This window comes from Acromyrmex echinatior, chromosome 9, assembly GCF_024713525.1.
Source record: "Acromyrmex echinatior isolate Ae372 chromosome 9, ASM2471352v2, whole genome shotgun sequence".
Classification (NCBI taxonomy): Eukaryota; Metazoa; Arthropoda; class Insecta; order Hymenoptera; family Formicidae; genus Acromyrmex; species Acromyrmex echinatior.
The window spans coordinates 2,693,659-2,706,557 of record NC_141860.1 but is presented as its reverse complement, the minus strand read 5'-3'; the positions used below and the strand labels follow the sequence as shown (position 1 = coordinate 2,706,557).

The 12,899-nt window shown below is 29.6% G+C and overlaps 1 protein-coding gene and 1 long non-coding RNA gene across 2 annotated transcripts in view; both read right to left on the bottom strand.

Moving 5' to 3' along the window:
* LOC105151194 (uncharacterized) overlaps positions 1–9,440 on the bottom strand; it is a 124,010-nt gene extending 114,570 nt beyond the window's left edge. Inside the window, exon 1 of the mRNA XM_011064750.2 lies at positions 8,902–9,440. The gene's annotated coding sequence lies outside the window, so the exon portion shown is untranslated. The remainder of the gene's footprint in view (positions 1–8,901) is intronic.
* A 2,232-nt stretch (positions 9,441–11,672) lies between these two features.
* LOC147908498 (uncharacterized) lies at positions 11,673–12,726 on the bottom strand. Its single transcript, XR_015546207.1, has 2 exons — positions 12,640–12,726; positions 11,673–11,910 (listed from the first exon to the last, which is right to left on the bottom strand). It is a non-coding gene; the product is annotated as an uncharacterized LOC147908498 (long non-coding RNA).
* Between the last annotated feature and the right edge of the window lie 173 nt (positions 12,727–12,899).

The following is a 12,899-nucleotide window of genomic DNA, read 5'->3' as shown; positions in this document are numbered from 1 at the left end:
TATTTATTCCGTATATGTAAATGAGTATATATGTATATGTACGTGTGTGTATGTATGTATGTGTGTGTATATATAGAGTAAGTCTGATAAAACGTTTACCACGTTTTTCTTGAAATCGATTAGAAATAGGAGGAAGACAGTTATCAAAATTTTAGGATAAAAGAGACATATTTTGATGACCTTGAGTCTTTAAATGTCCTTGGTTTTTATACTACTAATAAAAAAATTTTTTTTAATTCAGCACCATCGATAGAACGAGTAAAAAATACTCCTTCCCATTAAAAAAATTTTTTTATTGATAATATAAAAACCAAAAACATCTAAGAATTAAAAAAAAATTTAAGATCATCAAAGTATATTCCTTTATTTGTCCTATAATTTTGATACTAGATGTTTTCCTCTAACCGTTTTTGAGAAAAACGTGGTGAACTTTTTATCAGATTCACCTTGTATACACACACACACACACACACACACACACACACACACACACACACACGCGCATATATACACGCATATACGTCTAGCTATTCGTGCCAGTTACACAATTCCTTTTATTCTATCGTGTAAATATAGTTTCTGTTTTCCGCACTGATATATAAAACCTGTCGCAAAAGATAAACAAGATTCCAACTGTGTGATATAAAATTGCAATCGTTTTTTTCGATTACGAAAAACATCATGCGAACAGTGTTGTTTATACAATGCCCGTGGCATCAAGTTTAATACAGTTTATGAATAGATATAAAATAATATTTGAGGATTGAGAATTATTTTGAAACATTTAAAAATCCTAACTAGTCGCCACGGCCGTATTAGAATAGTGATATTATAAGCGAGAAATAATACGTTAAAGTTTCTTGCATGCCATTTATTAAGTCAAAAAAAGAATTTAAATGAAACAAAATAATTTACTTCATGTACTTTTTACGACTATTTATTGACTATACAAATTTCTCTGAAAAGTATAAACATGATAGTTATAATTAATAACGTTGCCACTATTTGTCAATCTGATTTATTCTTTACACTAATTATAAAAAGAAAAGAACAATCTTTTTAATATGATTCAATAAGGTTCTCCTAAAAATGTGATAGGAGCAATTCTCTCGACCGTCTGTAACTTCAGTTTAAAGCAACGTAAACCTGATACTCACAAGCACGATATTATATGCCAAGAGGGGAGACAAGAGAGAGGACGAAAAGAGAATCTCTTGTTCGCAATTTTGAATTTCACGAGCCTTTGTGGCACCATCTCTTGTTCCAGGCCGGATCGAATTTACGCATGCATCACTGTGGCACTAAAACCCACACTAGTAACGCCAAGGGAGCCTTTTAAATTGTCGAGACAGTAGCGTTAATTTTGTACTAGATCAATAATGTCTTATTTAAAAACTAGGATGTACAGATAATTACCATATAATAGCGCAAATTTATAAGATAATTCCAATTGTTCGAAGTTTTAGAATAATTTGCTGTTGTTATTATTCCGAGATATATTTATTAGCCATTTAAAACCATAATTAGGAAAAAAAATTATTGACGAAGTGTGAAATGCTTCAAACATAATGTATCTGGAAGAAAATGCTTGCACATTGCACGTGCAACATAGATATATTAGATATCATACTGGTTACGTGTTATTGATGAAGAATGACTCTGTTAATAATATAAAACGGAGACGCGTGATTCTCTTTCTTTGTCTACTCTTCCTGTTGCGATCCATAAATTTTCGAATGTGGAAAAGATCGAAAAAATCAAAAATTTTACTTGATATTATGTATTTACATTTTTTCAATAAATTATTATTGCAATAAATGAATCATGACATGATTTACGAACTAAGTGATAGTCAAATATCTTATAATTTTATTGGTTTCTCTCTTTACCGCTGATATAAAAATATTTTATTACATTGTCATAGTCAAAGTGTTAACTCAGTAAATGTATAGGGTAACTCCGGTATACAAATACACCGTATCTATCAAAAACTTAATTTATTAAGTATTATTTATCTTTAAAGTAAACGAACTATATCAATAAAACTTTGTACTGTCTACTATTATGAAAAAATATTAGAGATCCGAAATATTTATATTAAAAATATTTGTATTAAAAAATGAACTTTTTTAAATCCTTGCATTTTTGCCGTATATCCCATAGGAGTGGGATATATGACTACTTATAGAGGGGAGGGAAGTATGTATTCATAAAAAATTTACAAATAATGCATATAAATAAGACGTAAAATGACACAATAACTTATAAAATGCGCTTATAAAGTTTTATCAAGGAATAAGAAAAAATGATAAATATGTAAAGTAATAAATAATAATTACAATCTTCCCAGATGCATTACAAATGTTATGACATGAGGTACATATTTCATGTAATGCGTTTATTGTATTTAGTGCACTGAATTCAATCTGCACCCTCTTTGTATGTTTTGAGCACAATTTAAAATGCCTGCCCATTAAAAATGCCATATATCTCAAACACGTAAAATATACAAGACAACAAAGAATACAAGAACAAAGTACTTGTATTTTATTAAACTTATATAACATACTTTACTATTTCTCTACACTCATGTATCATGAAATACTAATATGTATCACTAAGTCTTTTGCACGTCCTACAGTAATTTTATGTAGATTATAATTTATGATGGCGTTACTTAACACAGTGACAAATCGATTCAACTCACAGTAATTTCATTAATATACAGTAAGAAACTGAAATCATAATATAATATAATATTAATATAATACAATACTAATATAATATAAAGGCATGTAACAGAGTAGCTGCGGGAAATTTACCTCCACACCTTCTATTTTTTCTGACTTCTACAGCGTAAATCCCAGTGCGGCGTATTTGCTGGAGATTATCCTATATTTACTGTAATCTGCTGTACCTAATCAATGTGTACATTTACTAAAGGTAACATTTTGACTGTGACAATACAACAGAAATTGGTTATTAGTTATTCTTGTTTCTGAATCAAGATGTATATTTAATCCCACAGAATTTTATTTTGGAAAAAATTAAACTGTTAAATTCTAATATAAAATTTTCGAAATATACGTAATACTAAATCATTTTCTGTGATAAATACGAAGAATTTTTATCATATATTTTTTTTTGAATTTTCTAAAATATAAATGTAAAAAAGAGATTTGAAAAGTATAAAATTTGAATAGTATTTAAAAAAATGTACAAAAAAGGGAAAAAATATTCGAAAAAAAATGTAAAGCAAAATTAGAGTTAAACAAACCGTGGTTCCATTTGCCTTTCTTTTCGTGATTTCAGTAAACGAACATGACACCAGAACGTAAATTAAAGGATAAATGGTATGCAACATGTCGATGTCCTAAGTTTTAGGCCACGAGGGAACGCGATAGGGCTCAACACGCTCTCACGTTAAACGATCGAGGATACGGCACGCCATTTCGACTGAGAGTTTCGCAACGCTGTTACGGCGCTTCCGGACGAATAAGTAACGAGTTTACGCTCGCAGGATTTCAATTTCGCGTTGAAAACTTATTGGAACACTATCATCGTATTCTTCGTTCTCGCTCCTAACAAGTTGCATTGAACATCAAGTCTAAAATGTAGCTGACTACATTTCAGGCAAATGAATAATCATGATGACATGGCATTTAAATAGAAAGTCTTGTCTAATAATTTATAATATTTCTCTTGCGAAAAAGGCGCATTTATTTCTTAATATAATACAATTGAAAATTTGTATAAAAAATAGTCTAAAATGCTCTTTTAGATTATTTACAAAATATACTTCTTTGTTAAATATTCTAGAAATTTTTTATTAATATACATTTTATATCCTAATAATCTTTGGAAATTTCTTTATTAATTTATTTAACGTGTCAATTATATAGACTGAGATGATATTTTTTAATAATATATATATAAATATATATTTTTTACTTTATTCATCTATTAATAACTTTTTTCTCTTTTAAATATTTATATATAAAATATATTTCTTTAAACAATTAACAAATTACAAATGGGCCTTTAGGAAATCGGCGTTGTAATAATTCCGCGTTTATTTCGATTGATCTAAAACAATCCTCTATAAATAATATATTTGTCGATTAACTTTATCAGTAAATGTATTATACAATATAATACCATAAAAATCCACAGGATGAAAATTTTTGGATGGATTTTATGTAATACATTTGTGATTTTTGATGAAGGCTAGAAGTTAGCCGAAACGTTCGACAAATATATTATTTATAGAGGATTGTTTCAGATCAATCGAAATAAATACACAATTATTACAGCGCAGATCCTAAAGGCCCATTTGTAATTTGTTAATCATTTTAATATAAGGAATCTTATTTTATTGTAAGTATATTTCTCTAAATTATATAAATATTCATATACAGATTTAACTTTCCATATTTTATCCAGATTTTATCTTTACCAGAAAATTAAAATACATTTTTTGCTAATTCGCATAGTTCTACGTATGTCTTTAAAAAATATATTTTTTAAAATATACATTTTTAATATATATCTATAATATGTAAAGAGATAAAAGAGACTATTGTACTGCGAACTCTCATTCGAAATATTAATATTTTTGATAAATAAGTAAACACTGGAAACTTGATGCCGTACATGAGATGAATTCAATGGTTCCGAAGCATCTAATAAAAAAGGAACATACAAACGGCTCTATCTGTAGTTTTACCCATACAAGCATATATTTCTACTGTTTGCTATCATAGCTACATATTCGAAGCTTTTTTTAGCGGAATGATCGATTGCACTAGCTATCACGAAGAAGTCGGTAAACATTAAACCGAATATAAATTTAATATTATTACTTTACGTGCTAATCTTTACTAAATCTATTAATTTTATATTGGATTAGGAAAAAAGTTCCTTAATAAGTTGATAAAAAGGTTTTTTCCCATCAATATCTTCGTTAAAAATAATCAAAATTAAGAAAAAAAAAGGTTTTAAAGCTTGAAATTTTTACTTTCAAATAATTATTATACTATATTTTTTGAATTTATGAGTTTTGTAATTTTTATATACAGAAAATCACGAGCTGAAAAAAATAAAAAATTTTCTTTTTACTTTATAGGTCTGTAGTGTGTCCAAAAAAATTTGAACAAATTTTCGACTATCTATCGTGAAAACCTACAAAATCGTTTTTAAAAATATTTTTACGATTTTTTATTCCTGAGTTACTTATAAATTAAGTAAAAAGGAATTTTGACTGTATTGCTCGTAACTCCATTAAAAGTCATCGTATCGCAATTAAAAATACAGATTTTTAAAGCTGAAACATTACTCTATCAAGTGGTGTAATTACCAATTTTTTAAAAATAAAATATAGGTTGCTAAAAAATCTTTTTACCAATTTGTAAAGGGACTTTTTCCCTAACCCTAAAATATATTAAATATTATTAAAACATTATTTTAATTGTCTATTTGCATTATATATTTTACAACAATTTCCCATTTTTATCAAATCAAAATGTTAATTTACTTTTCACAATTATCATAAATTTATGTAATTAATAAAGAGTAAGAAGTGCAAAGAGATTCTCAACTCAAATCCTTGCATTCGAATGCGTCGTAAAAATATCTTGATCTCCACAGGCTTATAAAAAAACTAACTACATATATGTCATATTATGTACAGCACTATACGCGGAGTAAACGTGACCCGAGAAACTTCTCCTTCCTTTTCGACTTATCTCCGCGAAGAGGATTTTCCAATCCTGTCTGGCATGATCTCGCTAGTACGTCCATTGGACACTGATAAGAGATCGGAGATTTCTCTTTGAAGATTCGATATCTCGATGAAAGGTATCAACGGGACCTTCATTAAACCGGCCGAAGAGCGAAATGATGTAATCGAAAGATGAAATCCTCGTTACAGAACGAAAGATCTATACGATGTACATCCTGGAAACGAAAGACAGGAACAGCATGCAAGAGCCGCGACCGAGCCTAGAGATCGTTGCTATCGGAGAATTTCGCAATTTCCGGCTGAATCCGACAATTTCCTCTCGGCGACGCGTTCGCACGCGGCGCAGAACTTTTCGCGCGATAGACCGACCAGTTGGTCTAATTTACGTTATGGTCGCGAGACCTAAAATTGAAGAGAAAAATTCAGGAAGTGGAACGATCGAGGAGCAAACACCGGAAAACCGAAGAAATGTAACATTCATAGTACTTTGAAAGATTATTGATTTATATCAATAATCTAAGCATTTTTTAAATTTAATTATTTCTCTTTTTCTGAAGTGTTCTCCTTTGTAAAAGAATGTATGAATTAAGTAAAATACATATAATTATAAAATATAATGTGCATATTGTCTCTTTAATATAAACTTATTCCTCAAATTATACTGTGATTGTTACAAAAGAGATGGTTATTATTGATAGAAAGGGATTAACACTGTCCATCGAATGAAAAACAGATGCCAATATTTTATCATTGGAAAATTAATTGAATTTTTTTAAATTAACTTTCACAGGAATATTAAGAATATTTGAATATTTTGCATATTCACACATGAAAAGAACGGTTTTGCTTAAAAGTATTAAAAAATTTAGCTAAATACAGATAAAAATGATTATGTGGATTATCAAAATAATGATGTAGGTCACTCAAATTGATTGCTAGAATACCAAAATTTTTTGCAGCATTGCTCATTATGCTAGAGAGTCTTACATAATTCTATTTTGATCCAACAAAATTATTTTCAGATCTATATTTATTGAAATGTTGAGATATTTCAGCAAAATAGTTTTCTCCATGTAGAATAACTGATCCATCTAACAAAGTCTAACAAAACTTAATGCCCATGCCAATAAATCAGATCAAATAAAGCCCTGAGTGTGTCGTTAAATCGAATTTGATAATACTGGCTATCTTATGAAAACCAATAAATCGTGAAATTTATGTTGATCCCTTTCAACTCTTTCCTTTCCTTGACATTGTGCATTAGTGAGAAAATCCTCGATGTATTTATAAATTCACGGACGACTCGAGTTAAACGTTAGGAATTGTAAATAAAATTCGTGAAAAAATTATAATACCATTTGGATGATACACAGATTCTCTATGATATTGACTATTCTTATATAAAATATCGCTGTATTATGCGGTGTACATTGTATGTGTGTATATGTATATATATATATATATATATATATATATATATATATATATATATATCATATCATATCATATTCTTTTACATAAAATTGTAAAACGCAATTTTATTATACTACTTCAAGCAAATAACTTGTTGTCAAATGTATATAATGTTATAAAATATGTTTATTTTATATAAAATATGCACGTAAGTATGCAGTTTCTGTTCCTTCCAAAATAAATTCCAACGCATTCTTGCAATATTCTTGCATGTATCTATGATAAATATGTATTATAAAAAATAAAATTTAACTAAAATTTTTGCGTTATTCTAATTTTTGTACATATTAAATGTACGTATAAAAATATATAATTATCATGTTATGCATTGTGTTATGTTATATTAATTGTCATATAATTCTAATGTTGTACGTTTTCCTTACGGAAATATTAAAATTAATGTAAAATAAAATATAGCTTCGTTTATATGTTCTCAAGTTTAATAAATGACCACCGATTAATCATATAAAACAAAGACAAATAATCGATTAATCACACCGAAAAAAATTTCTGATTAAAAATGGACGAATCAGAATTTTCTAGTTAAATTTATTATGGAATTCTAGTTGAAGTAATCAGAATTCTGGTTAATACAATGTTTCTGTAAAATTTACCAGAATTCTCATTTTTATCAGAATAATTATATCAATCAAAATTTTAGCTATCTCACCTAGAATTCCAGTATATTTAACTAGAAAATTCTGATTCGTTCACTTTCTACCAGAATTGCTATTTAATCCAACCAGATCATTTTTCATCTTCTACTATAATAGCATTTTATTTATGATAATCCAAGTACATAATTGTTTGCATTTATTCTAAGAAATCTAATTTTATCAATTCAAAATCTCATCCGTTTTAATAAATCACAAGATAAAAACTACAATCATTTTCAATTGTAAGAATTCACTGCCTCGAGCTTATCGAGAAAAGTATTCCTCTCGTTTCTCATTTCTCCATTCATACTGGAAGTTAAAATCAACTAAGGACAACCTTTCACCAATACTTCAAACTTTTATTCTTTCATCTCCTTTATTATGTTCTTACTCAAGATTCATAGACTTACTATGACATTTTTCTTTATTTTCACAATCGTTCTAACTTAATAGTGTTTCTCACTTTTTATTACGTTATCATATCTAATTAATCTAATTTATTTCACATTATTATTTACACACGACTATTTAAAAGTATTAATTAACAACGATCCATTATCTTACATAAATTTTTCCATAAATTTTACATTCGCCAATATTTCAACGTACCATTGTAAAGCATTGATCTTAGCAATAAAAAAACTACTTCAGAATTGCTGCTATTGTTCAAACCAAAAAAAAATAATAGTTGTAAGAAGCACTAGAAAAATTTAAACATTAAACATAACTTTCTTTCTATTTTATAATATAATATATCCGAATATTTTTCTGTCTTGAAAAAAAATAATCTCGTTATATACTTATATAATATATAACTTTTCGATAAATTAATCCTTCATTCTCTACTGTGTGAATTCCATTTATCTTTTCTAATGCAACTAATCTGACATCGACAAGAAGACGAGTACACTTGACAGATTTCTCATTTCTTCAACGACGTTCGAAACTAACTTTTCTACGAAATTGAGATTCCTCCTAAATTCAGAGGTACCAATAACTCAGTAGCAACGGGAGTTAATATTAATTGCTCACCTTTATCTCGTGTTGCAACTCATCACGGACATACCGTCGAGAGCGCCTAACTTCCGTCACAGCACGACTAGTAGTCCACTCTCGATCTGCTACTCTTCTCTCGACGATTATGCGTGCCGTGCGAGAAGGGGGTAGTATCGCACCCCTTTCTCCCGCTCGGAAGATGCGCGACTGATGTGATGTTGCACGATATCTATCCGTTCATCGCGATCCTCGCTTTCTCTCTCTCCTCTCCTCTGCTCACTCTCTCCCTCTCCCTGTCCCTCTCTCTTTCTCTCTCTCTCTCTCTCTCTCTCTCTCTCTCTCTCTCTCTCTCTCTCTCTTTCTCTCTTCCTCTCTTTTTTTTCTGTTTTCACTTGCTTATCATCGTGCGTTGTGCTGAGATCGAATCAGCTTTCTCGCTTGTCGAGTGGACCACCCTATCAAATGTACATGTCTCTTGCCATTTTAGATTTTTGCATCCCGCAAGATAAGAACGGCTCTCGGAACCGACCGGCACCGACTGAACTCCTACCGGACGGCAACCCGACGACGGAGGACGACGTTCGTGCTCCTGCGCCCCGCAACCCTTGTCAAACGACGCGGCGTTGAGCGTCCTCTGGCATAAATTTCAAGAATGGATCAGCAAGGTTGATAATGTAAAATTCTTGCATCGATACGAGTCTACCAACATCGCATAATTCTCGTTAACGTTTAACTATAAATTACTGTTTTACTTAGATTCATAGTATTATATAAACATAAAAAATGTTTAAAAATGAATTATAATCAGTGTTACGTTGGAAGAATCTGTCTTATATATACAAATGTTAATGTCTCATTTTCTTTAAATCATGATTATAATATATTGTATCATTATATTAATTATCTTCAATAATTTTAACTTCAATAATATATTATACTATCGATTAACATACAATATTTGTTGAATTATTATATTAACAACTTGACTTTTAGTTATATACTTATTAAAAAATCAAAAGCTATATAAGTAATTTTTTTTAAAAACTAATTAAAAGGAATGTATTGTAACAATACAATTTTATTAGATATTTACTGTCTCCAAAATTTGGCATTTCCTAAAATGACTTCTTCAGTTTAATTGCATTAATAACAAAGAATTAAATTTTCTTTTTACTAGCTACTGATACAATAAACTAAAAGAGTTTATCGGTAGAGTAAGTACCAAAGAGTATGCTCGTACATCGATAAATAGCATCAATCGGTAGAGCCAATTCAATGATTAAATAATTGATCAAAATATATATTAATATTAGAAGAAAAAAATATAATAAGAAAATAAATCTAATTTAAATATTACACACTAAAAAAATTATTTATTTGACTGAATTAATTTAATTCATTTTTATTTCTTTTGATGGAGAATATATGTAGATATCTAAGCGAAAAATATATTATATTTTATACTTAACTTAAAAACATATATTTTCCAATGAAAGACGTGAAGATATCTAAATTAATTTAATCAAATGAACAATTTTTTTTCTCAATAAATAAATAAATTTTAAATATTATTAAGTTATCGATTACGAATGAGATAGAGAGAGAGAGAGAGAGAGAGAGAGAGAGAGAGAGAGAGAGAGAGAGAGAGAGAGAGAGAGAGAAGACGCGTTAATTAATTGGAGATAAATTTATAATACTTATATAGACAATGTATTGACTGTTATATGTATATATATATATATATATATATATATATATATATATAATATTACATAACATTATATATATATATATATAAAATGTTATGTGATATTGACAATGATGACTAAATATACCAGTCCCAGAGAACAAGATATTAAAGATTTATAAAAAATAAGGCAGAAAAATATTCATTTAAAAAATTGACAAGACCAATATTATTATATTCTATACAAAGTCCAATAACTTGTAATTTTTGTTTTCACTGTATTTAATTTTACAGTCGTATTTGTTCTTAAACATTTACCTTGTTTTTATGACCAGAGAACAGGAGAAAATGTATTAGAGGAAATTTTCATGGGAATATTCTACAACTCTCGATCGAGTTTAAAAATGTTACGACGCACTCGTCGCTAGAACGCATTCGTTACCAATTAAAGTGCATAAAATATTAAAACCTCAGTATGATATTATCGTTACGGTGCATTAACGTATATTTATGTAGACGTTAACGACATCTGAATATAAGAGCAACAATCACTCAAATGTAAAAGGCTGAAAAGCAATATCGCTTAATTTTTCTGTCATATCACTTTTATAGCGCGGTATCATTCTAATCTTGTCTATTTCTTCATTTATTGTATTATCAAGCAGTAACTTGAACAGATGAGTTAAAATAATTCACAATTAAGTCTTTCGGAGTCAAACTCGAGAGAGTCTGACTCGACGAGATCTTTAATTATCCGTCGTAAGGAAATATTTGCGTAGCAATAATCGTGACTAAATATTCATTAACTTTCGATACGGGGATCTACTTTTGTCTTTTCGCCGGCAGGCTCGCCATGAGGAAATAGAAAAAACACCCTGTTCTCCATCGAATGATTCATAATTCATAACTCGTTATATCTATCTACTCCAGGTGATTCCAGGCAACATCGGGCCCTTATGCATATTGATACTTTCGTGAAAGCGTTAACTCTTTCCCCCCTGAACACTTAAACGTCGTGTTGTCGTAGAGATGTTTGCGCATAATTCCACTCATCATGTTTAGATACCCGGGTGTTCATTCGCATGCCCCCGGGAAATGTTTGTGCAATCTTTCCCGATGATATCTCCCCCTCCCCTCTGAGATGACAAGTTAACCGATAAATACTTCGCTTCGTATTATCTTACCACGCTTTCTTCCTCTTTCCTCGTTCAATGGCGTTTCAGTAGCAGAGCAGGGATTGACATCGCTTGCTTGACGGCAAAATGAAACTCTTCGATGCTATCTCCTTCTGAATAAGCATTGTTAACCCTTAAATTGATAAATAGATTGGTATTCTTGATATTCTTTAAAATCTCGTTCTGAAAAAGGAAAATAAAAAATATTGTACTCACAGAAGTTTAAAAATTCATTATTTTTACACACATTTCTTTATCACATCTAATACTGACTAATTTAATATTGAAAAACAGTATCACTTATTTTAATAAGTTACTTATTTTATTAAAAACTTTATTTAGTTGCTTTTAGTATTCAAATAAATAATTAATTATCTAGTGTTTTTCAGTACCTAATATACTAATTGATTAGTATTAAATGTCTGTAAGGGGAATAAAAATATAAATGTGAGTTGTAAAATATAAAAATACTAATGTAAGTTGAAATATAACATAACATACTAGTAAAAAATATAAATATAAAATTAAAATAGTTTTTGGGATGTTTTAAATCTACTAACTTGTGTCTTTAAATCACCTATTAATCTATTTAAAGATTAATCTATAATCTTATATCGTTCGAACGCCATAATTTCTTCGATACTTCTTCTCGAATAATAAGACATACGGAACGAATAGTACAACTGCAACAATCGCACAACACCTGATTCGACTTATTTAGTACTTCCAAGATACGTCTACGTCTCGTATGGCTCGCGTTTCCGCCATTGGTTATATAACGCGCGTTAACCTTCTCTGGTGCGCGAGATTCACTCGACTCTCGCATGCTTAAATGACCATTGCCTGTCGTCTAATATGTACGATTAGACCCGCCCGGTGTTTGTTTATATACGCGAGAATAATCGAACTTACCGTATTATCTCGAAATGTAACGACGAAATGTCGACGTGACACGGTAAAGATCTACCATAGTACTCCTCATCTATTGATGAGCGATACGAACTTGGCGACAAGTGATGATCGCCGAGCGACTTCACGCTGTTTCTCCTTCGAGAACACTTTCAACAAGATTCGCGGAGTACTCGATATATCGACTATTCGATATGCAATTTGACGATACAATTTGCACGCCGGATTCATTTCCGAGAGAGAAATGTCGTTTGTAAAACACG